Here is a 14164-nt window from a genome sequence, read left to right on the forward strand (position 1 = left end):
TTTTTTCAAAGGAGTAACCAGAGACTTATTTTTCCCCCTTTAAATGTAATTTAAATTTCCCAGAGGATTAGTAAATTAGGTCTCTTGGCATAGCATGGTAATCTGATCAGACTGTCATGCCCATAAACAGTGGAAAAGTAGGATGCTGATTCATTTGTGTGCATGTTTAAAGGGAACAGTGGACGGTAAACTCCCTTCTCTCTTTTACTCTGTTTCTTTGTTTCACATGGGGGCTCTTTAAATAACACTTTAGACAAGAACAGTGTTTTAAAAGTTGGCCAGTTGTATTTTGTGTCTCTGTTTCTACCATAGTGATGGCTCCCTACTTGATCATTTAAACCCTCATCCAAATCTAGATGGAATTAGATGCCTCTTCCTGCTGTGCTCCACAGTCAGTCTGTAATGTTAGATAGGGATCTTCTGAGTGGACATGATGAGATTAGATTGGTCTCACTGGGAGCCAACGCTATTCATTTTGTAAGAAAGTTATTCTGGCGGCCTGAGGACTGCCAAGAGCAAAGTGGAAACAGAGCCCAGCCTTCTCTTATCAAGATCCACAGTTGGTTCCACATTAAGCACTCTGTTATAGGATTTGAATAATGAATTAGATCAAAAGCCAAGAAGGCGGTCCCTGCCACCCACGACTACAACATGAGTTTCATATATTATAACTTTATTACCATTTTTTGTTTCAATGTGTGACACAGACTGAAATCTCTGGCACTATTTTTAGTTACTGGTGGGCTCTTTTCCTGTTTATTGAGCCCTCTACTTTCCTCCAATCCAAGTACTAACCAGGCCCCGCCCCACTTAGCTTTCAAGATCGGACAAGATAAGGTGCGTTCAGGGTGTGGCCTACAGGAGCCCCCCCTTTGTGCTATACACTGCACAACTGAGACTCTGTCCACCGTGAGCTCTGACCTTTACAGTGATCCTCATACCTAACCCTTTCCTATTGTTCAGAACTTTGTAAGACACGTTCACGTTTATCCTCTGGTTACAGTCTGACGTGCAAGGTAGTTACCGTTATCTTCACTTTTACCATTGAAACTGGCGTAGCTACCATGTGGAAGGTGATTCCGAATCCACCAAACCCTGGTGAGTGAGAGCTGTAATATACACAGAACAGTAGTAGTGGTGCTTAGGCCATAGTCGGATAGTATGGGTATAGTATTGGAACCGTCTTACACCCAAAACCTTCTGACTCACTGAAGTACTCTGTGTGTTAAGCCCTCCCCATGGTTCCAACCGAGGCTAAAGCTCAAGAACCACTGCGCTGAAGCAGCATTTTACAGATGAGGTGACTGACGCTGTAGCTAAGTTGAACCTGCCTGATTAAGTGGGCTATCTAAGGCCTCTCATACCAGAAGGGATGAGGTTAGGGATTTTCTTTTGTTTTAACTTTGGCACTGAGTATTACACTCTGAGTCTTTACATGGCGTCCCCAGTTCTTTATATTTTATTTTGGACCTATGTCTGTCTGGCTCTAATGTCACCTGTTTTCCACACTAGGCTTCCTTACAGACTATAATCCACCTTACCCTATTCCATTCTTTGACATTCCTTTCTGAAACAGCTTTTAGGGGAGAGGAAAGAACACCAATAAGAAGAAAAAGTTCCCTGCATGTGCTTTTCTGGGATAAGACACACTGTGAGCTTTGTAATGAGTTTCTGCTTTCAGTGTGAGACCACTCAAAATGGCTGCCAGAGTGGCCAGGAAAGGCCAGGGAGTCCAGGAACACAGTGGAGGGGCCGGAGTAGCACGTTACATCAGCACTTTCCTGGGTTGGTGTAGGTCTGATGTGCCTTGGTCATGCCTACTGTATCATTGTGATAGATTTATTGGCAGTATCTGTGGAGCTGTGAAATGACTACTGTGGGATACCTGCGGCTGCTTGGACATACTTGTTGCTATCCCACTGGAAGTATTTGCCAGCTGAGATTCATAGCCTGTGTCACACAGAGTCTTCCAGCTGTGTGGCTTAAACAGAAGTGCCCGTCTGTCTCTCATGAATTTCATCCGTGGAATGGAAGTTTAGGTAATAGCACAAGGGGTCTTCCGGGATCTCAGCATGGCAGTGCTGATGGCCTGCCTTCCACATGCACTAAGGAGAGCAGAGAGGAGCAGCCTGAGCCTTCAGGTAGGGTGCATCTCCTCAACCCATTCTTGAAAGAGGGGATCTGTTGTCCATATATAGAGCACTTCCTTTTTTTTATTTTATTTTATTTTATTTATTTATTTATTTTGAGACAGAGTCTCACTATGTAGTTGAGACTGACCTGGGACTCACTGTGTATCCCAGGCTGGTCTCGAATTTATAGCAATCCTCCTGCCTCAGCCTCCCGAGTGCTGGGATTACAGGCGTGCGCCACCACATCCGGCCTATAGAGCACTTCTATGTGCTGGCACTGCACCGTGTACTTTTGTCTTTTTCTTTGTGTTTTTGTTTTTTGGGACAGGATCTCGCCATGCAGTTCAGGTGGGCCTTAAACTCACTGTGTAGGCTAGGCTGGCCTCGAACTCTTGACAGTCCTGGGGCCTTGGCCTCCCAAGTGCTGGGATTACAAGCCTGCATCACCATACCTAGCACTGCACCGTGTGCTATGCCTTCAGTGCTTCATTTCATTTTCCTGACCCTCAGAGGAAGGTACACCTATTAGCCCCATTTTACAGATTAGGACAATGAGATTCATAGGTCCAGGCACTTTTGGTCACTAGCTAGGAAGTGGTGGATGCAGGATTCAAATCCAGGTCAAACAGCGAATTATCCCCTCCTAAGTATACGTTGTGTTGCGCAGGCTCTGACAGCTGTGACAGACGGAGTAGGGTCTGTGTGAAAGCCTTGCCCCATGTCTTGTTCAGCCTTTCTCACTCAGCCTCCCAGGGCTTGGCAACACCCATGGAGCCTGAGGCTGCGACAGTAACCCATTTGCGCTACCGCTGTGGCTCTAAGTCCAGGCAGCCTGCAATGGGAAGGCCTGGGAGTTGGGAGAAGAAAAGCTAGTTCATTTCTTCATTTGAAATGCTTCTCCCTGGTCTTTAAACTTCAGACAACTATCAATAAGTAATAGTGTTGTTCTTGTCTAAGAGTAACCAGAGGCCCAGATTCAGTGCTGGGAAATCCCTGGATGTGCCTGCTTTCCACAGTGCCTTGGTGAGTGCGAGCCCTGATTCCTGGGCATCAGCCAGAGTGTCTTGTGCATTCTCCCAGGTGCTCTGGTATTAGCAGGGTCTCCATGTGCAAATCTTATCTCCGCACAACCACTACCCTGGCTATCTGGGCTGCTCCCCGAAGGTGGAAGGTGTTGAGCAGTAGGGTGCCTCGTGCTCCGGACCCAGCCCAGATCCCATGTGGGGACTCAGCGGTGTGCTGGTTGCGCAGTGTCCCTGTACCCTCCCCAGTGTCCCTTCGCTCCCCTGTGGCTTACTGCACACATGCAGTCTCCCTCCACATGCTCGGGGGTCTTTCTGCAAGAGGAGTTTGGAGATGTCCCCGATCAGCCAGTCTAACCTTGCTGGGATAGCAGAGAACAGAATTTTGGTGGTGTGTACAAAGCCAGAAAGGGAAGGAATAAAAACCCTGCCATGGGGAAGTCCAGGCATCCTGGAGCAGGAAGAGGTGACTCAGTGGCTGGTGGGCAGGAGGGCTTCCAGCCCCAGAAATCTCATAAGCGCACCTGTACTGGGGTCTGCAGAACCCCCTGTATCTGGTTGTACTTCTGACTGGCTCTTCTCCTCTGCCCCTCCCGCTAACATTCCTTTTGTGTTTAGAGATTTCCCAGCACCTCCCCAGCTAACAGAGCTGATCTATCAGCGTCACACTGAGCCCCCCATTTAGTTACTTAGCCCTCTAGAGTCCCTGTGGCCCAGGCCTCATGCCAAATGCACTACTGCTAATAGCAGTACTATTATAATGGCTTTTGTACTTAAATTTCCTTTTTTCCAAGAGCCCCAAGGTCTTTAACAAATGCAAGAATTATGCTGCAGGCCCAAACTTAGAAACTGAAGGAAAGTATACACTGTATTCCAATTTTACTGCTTCATGGCCTGGCATAGTTGCTCTGAAGGATGGATCTTTAAAGATTTATAAACTTGGGAGGGTGGATATGTAGGGGAAAGGACACCCACAGCTTTCTTACTTTCTTACTTTTCTTACTGCTTCAGGCTTTCACTGTCTTTTCTTTGGCTTTGCAGCTCAAAGCCCTGAAACTGCAACTGAATGAGTCTAATAAACAGGTACCTGAGAAAAGGGGTCAAGTTTAATATGCTTCTTGCTGCCCATGTCCCAAGACAGTGTGGGCCTAGCAAGTGCTCAGCAAGCCCCGCTTTTGTTGTGTGGTTTAGGACAGCTAGGGATGACCTTCAACACAGGACTTGAAGGATAGAGTCAGTTGAACAGCAGGAATGAGATTTTGGCCACACAACTTCATCCTTAGCATCTGAGAAGATACCAGGTGGTGAAGAAAAGTGTAGGCCATGGCTAGTCCTCTGTGCCTGGCACCACCGACTGGAGAGGGAGAAAGAAGCACCAGAGGTGGGTTTGGTGAGGACTTGCCTTCCTTTCAAAGGTCTGGCCGCCACATTCCAAGTAAGGGAAGAAGCATTTGTCTTGAAGCCGGCAACTTAGCTTCCAGTTCGGACTGCCCTTTCCTTACCTGGGCTTCCAGCAACAGCTAAAAGGCTTTATTTTCTTTCTGTTGAGGGAGAGGATGCAGTCTAAGATTGAGCATCCTTAACATGAAAATCTGAAATCCAAAATGCTCCACAATCCAAAAATTTTTATGAGCACAGACATGCTGCCACAAGTGGAAAGTTCCACATCTGGCTTCATGAGAGAGGTCACAGTCAAACTGTGGGCACACAAAAAATATTGTATAGAATTACCTTTAGCCTATGTGTCTGAGTTGTATACGAAACATGAACGAATTTTATTTTAAGATTTTGGTTCAACCCACCACCACCCCCAAAATTTTTTTTAAAAAATCTGAAACATTTCTGGTCCAAATATTTTGGATCAAGGATTCTCAACTTGTATTCAAATTTGATCTTCTGGCTCAAAATCTTTCTTTATGCTGATGACAGAACTGTCTTCCAGAGTTCATGTTGCTCCTGCCCTTGGAAAGTTTTGGCGGCTCCTCACCCGTGTGGCAAGGAGTTTCAGCTCCTGTATGGAAGCACTCAAAGCCTTCTAGGATGTGTCCCTAACTCCCCTCTCAGTTTACTCCTGTCCCAGTTTACTACTGAGCTCTCTCGTAATCTGGGCAGAGGGACCCCACTAGTGCAAGAGTAGGTGCCTTTGCCCATGTGCTTCTGTCAGTTCTCTGTGGAAATCTTCACCACTCAAGACGGGGCTCAGTAGCTTCTCTCCAGGACACTTCCTTTGATGATGAGAGTCAGAATTTGTTTCTATACCCACAAAGCCCATTGCTTGTGCCCTTTGTTTAATAATAATGACATGAAAAGCACATGCCTTTGGAATGAGATGGACTTGGCTCAAAGTCCTTGATTTCTCATTCACAAAAGCCATATGACTTTTGGGAAATCGTTAAATTGTTTCCTTGTCTTACAAAAAAACCACACCCTACCTTACCTTAAAATGTTGTACAGGTTGAAAGAGGTCATATCTACGAGATCCTTGGGAGAAGAATGTGGGTAGGCTGAAGGCACTGAACGTGACCCCATTTCCTCATGTTGCTTAGTAGGTGCTCTGGAGCCTACTGTTCTCCCCAGCAGGTGGCGAGCTCCCAGTGGAGGTCTGTGCTGGCCATCCTCTGTCTTTTTATCCCCCAGTACAGGGGACTGTACCTAGGGCCTTTGACATGAGCTACAGCGGCAGCCCTTTCTATTTTTTCCTCTGAGGCAGCGTCTTGATTATAGGAGTGCACTCCTATGACCTGCGTGAGTTGGCTGTCTCAATGTGTTCCCCACCCTACTCCAACTTCCTGTCATGGGTGCTGTGAGCATTCCCTCAACATTTACAACACTGTAAACACTTGATTTCTCAGTTCCTCAGTTTCTCTATCTGGGCAGTACCGACAAAGAATAGCAAAAAAGAGCTTAAAAGAAAAATTCCCAGGACAGAGCATATTATTAATTGGAAAAATAAAGAGCTCACAATTGAGCAGGATTCTTCTTTAAGGGGGGTGCCTCCTGCAATGCAGGTTGGAAGACAGTTACACCTCCTGTGAGGATAATAATGACGGCCCTAACCCCTCTGGAAGAACGTTGGGAAGATAAATGAGACAATACACCTGACAGCTCTTTCCGCTTATGAAAAAGATACGCTTCAAATATAGGATACAGGTGTGCTTTGCTTTGACTTGTGAATTTGGGAGATTTTATGAAAATCTGAACCTACAAAACAGACAAATTAAGGGGTGAAAATTAGCATCAGAAGCAGCCTGTTGGCTTGACAAAAAGATTCACAGCAGGATCCCTTAAATAGCCAGCTCCCCTGGTGCATTTCAGATATGACTCGATTTACAAAGAATTTGATTTACATATACCCAGTTAGGAACGCTACTACTACAGGAGAGGAGGCACTTATGTTTTTTACAATAAAGATCAATAACTGCGGGATTTAAAAAATATGAATTTTTTTTCTTTTCATCGTCTTTAATTCTGTAGTTAACACTTTCAGTGCAACAAGCACATTTTCAGGAATGTGCATGCAGAACAGAGTGATCTGGCAGATACCCGATTAACTATATAAACAAATAAATAAACTGGCTTGAGATCACAGCTGAACATAATGTGCTTTTCCTAATTGAGTTAAAGCATTTCTGGCTTGAAAGATTAAAAATCAACAAGCAGTGCATCTCTGATGTCTGAAAGAGCCTCATGTAGAAAAAGGATCATACATATTAGGTACAAAAGCCACCCAAAAAGAGTGAGATCATTCATTGTTCAGGTTTTCCCCTTTGGGAGGATATCAGGTAGGTGTGTACACATGTGTGTGTAAAAGGGAAGAAAGTATGGTCTCCGAGGGCTTCCAGAAAAGGCACATGCTTCTGATGAGACCTTCACTTTAGCCTACTGAAACCCTCAAGAACTGTGAGATAATAAGTTTGCACTTGTATGTCATTAATTTTCTAGTACTTGTTAGAGCAGCGGATACTAACAGAATCCACCTCTTAGGGTTGTTATAAGGATTACTTGAGTGATCTTCGCATGGTCCCTATTTTATAGTAACAGAAAGGGAGAATGAGCTATGGTTTTACATATTAGGTACAAAAGCCACCCAAAAAGAGTGAGATCATTCATTGTTCAGGTTTTCCCCTTTGGGAGGATATCAGGTAGGTGTGTACACATGTGTGTGTAAAAGGGAAGAAAGTATGGTCTCCGAGGGCTTCCAGAAAAGGCACATGCTTCTGATGAGACCTTCACTTTAGCCTACTGAAACCCTCAAGAACTGTGAGATAATAAGTTTGCACTTGTATGTCATTAATTTTCTAGTACTTGTTAGAGCAGCGGATACTAACAGAATCCACCTCTTAGGGTTGTTATAAGGATTACTTGAGTGATCTTCGCATGGTCCCTATTTTATAGTAACAGAAAGGGAGAATGACTGCTATGGTTATCACGATTTTTGTTGTCATAAAAGGATGGTGATTGGCCCTCTCTGTCGTAGTTTTAGCTGAAGTTTCAATTTCATTTTTCAGAGTGAGATGCTGGCCACATAGGCAGGGTGTGTGTGCAAAGAAGGTGTGATTTTACAATTGCACACTTCTTGAGGATGAGGCTGTACAAAATCCCATCATGTTGTCACGAACCTGGATCCCACCTCCTCTGGTTGGCTGCATCTATATACAGGTCTCTTATGCACAGAAGGATATTCTAATCAAGAGGGAAGATGCAGGAGAAAAAGAAGCATGGCAGCCTGGCTGCTGAACTATATTGTGTGCCAAATAAGCAGGGTAAAGCCCTAAGCCCTTGTGCTGCCAGGGCTCCTCTCTTCCACCCAACTTCGCACTTGTAGCCTGGTCTCCAGAGTCCGTGGCTCAGGTGGGAACAATGCCAAGTTCCTCTCTCACCCAGAGCTATTGGCCACTCCTCTAAGCTGCTCCACTGTCTTCCTTTGTCACTGGACATGGTCTGAGGAGGTCCCGCCGAGCTCGACCTTCCCAGTATGTAGGGTTATAGACTTTCATCACAGAAAAGCATTTCAGGATATGTTCCTGAAAGGAATAGGCAGATTTATTAAGCAGAACCAAAAAAGTACACATTTGGAAAGAAATGCAGGCACTTGAGATGTGAGGCACATTATTTATATGCTGGGGCTCAGGGTATTTATGTGGTCTCTCGGGGGTGGGACTCTGGAATTTGTGAATCTATCAAAAATCCAGGCCCAATTCACAGGTGAAAGGCACAGGCCTAATTTACAGGAGAAAATCATGAGGCCCAACTTACAGACTTTTTGTATCATTAAGACTCTTGGGACTCCAGCAGTGAGTAGCTTGGAAGGGGTGGGGAAAAAAAGAAAGCGTTGTTACCTTGGATAACTGGGTGTCCTTATGCTGCAATTTCCTTAAAGTATAATTTTAAAATTATAATTGTCCTTGTCTCCTTTCTATGTTTATTTCTTCTGTCCTACCTCAGCATCAGCAACTTGCCACCATGGGGAACTCCCTGTATCTCTTTGCCCTTCCCTTTGTCCTCCCAGCAGGTGCACACACAGAGCGGGCTGGCAGGGAGCAGGAGGGACATCAGTCCGGAGGGACCACGGGGGCCCCCTTGTGCCTTTGGATCTGCACCTGAAGGGACTTGCACCTCTCTACCACTTACCTCCCCACTGTACCGAGTGCACTGGGGCAGCTTCTATTCCATTCTTGGGCTTCAGCCTGGTGGGTGTTTGGTGATTGGAGGCAGGAAAACTCAGAGGGGAAAGGATGGGAAGCCTTGCGTTGTGTGAGTGATCTGTGTTCTCTAACCCAGCTTCTCTAGCAACAGGCTGATGTTCTGAACTTTCAGTGGTTCTAAACCAGTTATGGGGTGGAGGGGTGCAATTAATTGCCCTAATATTTACCATGCCTAGTTTTCTAATATAGTTCTGAATTCTAAATCCTATATGGTGAGAAAAAATCTGAATGTGAGTCTCTGCTTGCTCTTTAACAACGGTGTGATTTGTAGTAAATTGACTCACCTCTCCAAATCTAAGTTGCATCTCAAAAATGCAGATACTAACAGAATCCACCTCTTAGGGTTGTTATAAGGATTACTTGAGTGATCTTCGCATGGTCCCTATTTTATAGTAACAGAAAGGGAGAATGACTGCTATGGTTATCACGATTTTTGTTGTCATAAAAGGATGGTGATTGGCCCTCTCTGTCGTAGTTTTAGCTGAAGTTTCAATTTCATTTTTCATAGTGAGATGCTGGCCACATAGGCAGGGTGAGCATGCAAAGGAGGTGTAATTTTACAATTGGCTGCAGAGTCAGAGACCAAGACATTGGCAGCAATCGGAGAGGTTTTTTTAAAAGAAAAATGTGATGGGTTTGTCTTCTACTCCACTTTCCTCAAGCAGGGAAGTGAGTGTGTTTGCTGTGGATCTAGCAGCTTCCGGGAACTGTCTGGCAGGTCCACAAACCCATGGGGAATGACCTGCAGGTGTCAGGGGCAGGTGAGAGGTGTATGCATCTGGGCAGAAGATCCCCCTGGAAGATCCCCAGAGGTAAGGAAAAGTCAGCTTTAGGAAGGGTGAGTACATGTCCCCTGTTCCCTGACAGCCTGCTTTTGTATCTGTTGTGATGGTAGCTTATAAAACACACTCACTCTCTCCTCTTTTTTGAATTTTTTTTCAGATCATTTTCTTTGTTAGTACATGTTTGTTAGTACATGTTTACCTTTCTTGTGGGGAGTTGGTACATGTTCATAATACATCCTAATTCCCTTTTTATCCCCTTCCCTTCCTCCTGTATCCATCCATCTTTAGCCCCACCCCCTTTTGGGGGACACGCTTGCAATACATAATGTTCACGTTCCTTCTATGGAATCGAGGTATGTACAGAACACATCTTAATATCCTTTTTCATATTTTTCCCTCCCCACTTCCCCTCTCCCTCCATCTCTTGATCCCCTTCCCCTTTGAGAAACATGTATTTTCCTTCATCCTATTAGCTATCTTTTATTTTGCTCTTTATCTATACTTTGGGTTTCTCATATAAGAGAATCCATGTAATATTTAATGCATATCACTTAACATTGTGATTTCAAGGTGCATCCATTTGCCTCAAGATGATCTTTCTTTATGGCAGAGTAGTACTCCATTAAAATGCTCCTACTTTCGCTCTCAAAACTGCCTGGGAAGAGAAAGTCTTGCTAGCCAACTATTAGGGCCTAGTCTCAGGAGCGATCTCTTCCAAAATCTCCTCCAGAGCCCTTGGCAACCTTGGTGATAAGGAGAGGGAGGAGTATAAACGTGGTCTTGGGCCAGGAACTACGGAGCACGCCCTCCTCTTACCTTTTACCACTGAAGTGCTCCCCTGAAGCAGACCTGAGCTAAAAACAGTGAAGCCTTCTGGCAGTTTTGATGGCTATGAAATGGAGCTGGATATGTTAATTCCTCAGCTGTGATTAGGAGTGTTCAGAGCACTTCATTGTCTCAACTGGAAGGGTTGGATCAAGGTGGGCCTAAGGTAAAGCAGACCACAGACAAACTAGAGTCACCTGGAGTGGGCAGTAGGAGTGTAACAAAGAAACATAGCTTCTTTCATGAGAGTCAGAACAAAATATGGATAATAACAGCCCCCCCCCACACACTCCTTCCTTCCCTCACTGAAAAAGGGTCTTGCTTATGTTACCGAGGCTGGTCTGAGTAGTGTTTACTACAGGCATAAGCCACTATGCCTGGCAGTAGTTTCTAATTATACTCATTGTTTCCTATTTGCTAAATATATTGATTATTGCTAATATCATCCTCCTCACTATTTCTAGCTCTGTGACTATTCAAGCAATGAACGCTATTTCTCAGCAGACTTTTTGTTACTGGAATTGAAGATCTGGGCTGCTCACTACTCAAGGGCCAATACTCAAGAGACCAGAGTCGGTAGGAAGGAATCAAGCTTATCCAAATGCCAGCAATTCTCTAGAAGATAGAGGGATTGTCGCCACAAAGCTCCATCTTGTGGGATTCAGGGGGCACAAAGGGCTTTTGTTGATAGGGAAAGGACCTCATATGGAAAGGGCAGAATGACTGTGTGCTGAGCTGTCATCCTCATCCTGGGCATTTCTCTCGTTTTTCTTCTCTTGAACGTCACAATGAACCTCAAACCCCCAAAGGATTGCTCCTGGAGTTCTTTTTAGACTGAACTAAAGATTAAAGAAAAGTGTTAAAAGGTTCTGGGCTCTGTGTAAATCTAAAAAATTAATTGTAATTTAACAGTTAATATTTTAACAATCTAGGTGGGAATTTCTCTTTAGCAAAAGCATTAGAGAGAGGTGGAAGGACAGGGGAGGTGGAAGGGGAGAACAGTGCTGAGGGAGTGACCCCTGTTGCGCTTTGTCTCAAGTCCTTGTTCAGGCTCCTACTCCAAGGAATTGACATGCTCTTGTGTAAAACACTGGAAATTATTTTGAACTGCAATTTTAAGGCATAGCCTGGAGGCTGGAGTTGCTAGATATCTTTCCGAAAGACCAAGAGAGGAAAGAGAAAAACGGAAGAGTAAAGTCAAAAAAAAAAAAGAAGCTAAAACCATTCCATTTTAATTATTTCCCCTATTTTAATAAATAGAATGACAGTAGCTATGTAAATACTTGAATCACTTGACTCTCTGTAGTTCAAGGTTGTGTAGTAAAAGTTATGATTACACAAAAATATTTGTTATGAACACTAATCATCACCCCATCATTTCTGTCTTACCCATCTCAGGAAGCCTTTTTTGGAGCATTCTCCCAGTGGGTGACTGTGAGATACAACAAACACCTGATAGGACCATGCAAACTAGGCAAATCTATTACAAAGTCAAATTTCAAATCTTGCAAAAGGTGGAGATAGTTCATGGTGGTGGAGAGAATTAAATTAGAGAATGAATCAAATTACATCAAGCTTTTAAAACTAGACATGATTAAAGGATACTAAGTAACAGTGGGGAAAACAAAAGATTAACAGAGATAGTGAACCTAGAAGCATATCAAAGAGAGAAATATATTTTTGTTTTATGTGTATTAAACAATTATGAGGAGCCCTTAGAAAAACTCATAAAGTTCTTGAATATTTTTTTTTAAATAGCTATATATATGATTGGCCATAACAGTAAAATACTGTATAAAACAAAGGATGCAGTGCTGTTGGGCAGTCATTTCGATAAAAATTTCCAGAAAAACAAGCGCAATACAAACCCAAAGCTAGTATTAGGAAGGCAATTATAAAGATCAGAGCAGAAATCACAAAATTGGGACAAAAAAAAAAATCCCCACAAAGAATCAGTAAATCAAAGATCTGGTTCTTCAAAAGAATAACCAAGATAGGCAAACTCTTTGCCAATCTAATCCAGAAAGAAAGAAAGAAAGACCCCAAATTGATGCAATTAGAAATGAAAAAAATGGGAAGTGAAATCAGAACAGATACTGCCAGAATCCAACTACTTAGCAAGTCTGTATATCATCATTAAATAAGAGAATTCAGGATAAACTGATAGATTCCTAGATACATATGAATTATTAGCATAAACCAAGAACATATAAAAGCCCAGAATTAATCCAATAACAGCAATGAAATTGAAGCAGAAACAAACAAACAAACAAAACCTACCAGCTAAGAAAAACTCAGGTCCAGATGGATTCACTGCTAAATTCTATAAGAACTTCAGGGAGGATCTTACACCAGCACTTCTCAAGCTCTTTAATGAAACTGAAAGGGAAGACGAGCTCCCCAAGTCATTCCTGGAAGCTAGCATTACGCTGATTCCAACACCAGACATGGGTTCAACCAAAAAGACAAGACTCGATCAGTCTCTTTAATAAATACAGATGCAAAGCCTTCAACTCAGGGATGCAACTTTAGTTAAACATGTGTTAAGATTTATATCTAAACATCCCTCCAAAAGCTCAACAAACCCTGATAGGGTGGGCTTTTGGGAGGTGAATGGATCACGGGTGTGTGACACTGGATTAGTCCACTGATGGATTTATTGCTGGGAAGTGAAGCCTAGTTGGAAGAAGTGAGTAATTGGGCATGGCCTGGAATGGTTTACACCCCGTTCCTCCCTGATTGTGCAGAAGAACCTTATTGCAAACTGATAAAAGCCATTTAGGACAAATCTACTGCCAATATCATATATTAAATAAGGAAAAACTGAGAGCTTTACCTCTAAAATCAAGAACAAAACAAGGATGTTCATTCACTTTCACCACTCCTGTTCAATACATTCCTCAAGATAAGCAATCCTGAGTAACAAGAGCAGGGCAAGAAGTATCACAGTCCAAGATTTGAAGTTATGTTACAAAACTACAGTGATAGAAACAGTTTGGTACTGGCACAAAAACAGACATGTTGGCAGTGAAACAGAATAGATGATGTAGAAACTACCCTAGGAACATTCAGCTATCTGATCTTTGACAAAGGGTCCAAAAACACACTTGGATAAAGAGTCTCTTTAATACATGGTGTTGGAGAAACTGGCTATCCATGTGCAGAAGACTGAATCTAGACCCATATCTCTCACCATTGTGTTAAACTAACATCAAAATGGAAGGAAAAAGATCTAAATGTTAAAACAAGTAATTTGCTGGGAGATAAAATAGGTAAAACTCTTGAGGTCATAGGCATGGCCAAGGACTTTTTTATTAGAACCTTGGCTGTACAGGAAATAGTATCAAGAACCAACAAATGTTACATCAAATTAAAAACTTTCTGCATTAAAAGAAACAACCAACAAAGTGAAGAAGTGAAGAGGCAACCTACATAATGGGGAAAAAATTTGCCAGCTATTCCTTGGACAAAGGACTAATATCTAGAATATATAAAGAACCCCAAGAGATTTGACCTCACCCATAAAAGACCCAATCAAAAATGGGCAACTGAAATGAATAAACATTTCTCAGAAGAAGAAGTACAAATGGCCAATAAATACATGAAGAAATGTTCAACATCATAGGTCATCAGAGAAATGGAAATTGAAATAACACTGAGATTCCATCCTGTCCTAGAAAGAACAGCTGTTACCA

The sequence above is a fragment of the Fukomys damarensis genome, unplaced genomic scaffold, assembly GCF_012274545.1.
Source record: "Fukomys damarensis isolate Sample0158 unplaced genomic scaffold, DMR_v1.0_HiC HiC_scaffold_33, whole genome shotgun sequence".
NCBI classification, from domain to species: domain Eukaryota; kingdom Metazoa; phylum Chordata; class Mammalia; order Rodentia; family Bathyergidae; genus Fukomys; species Fukomys damarensis.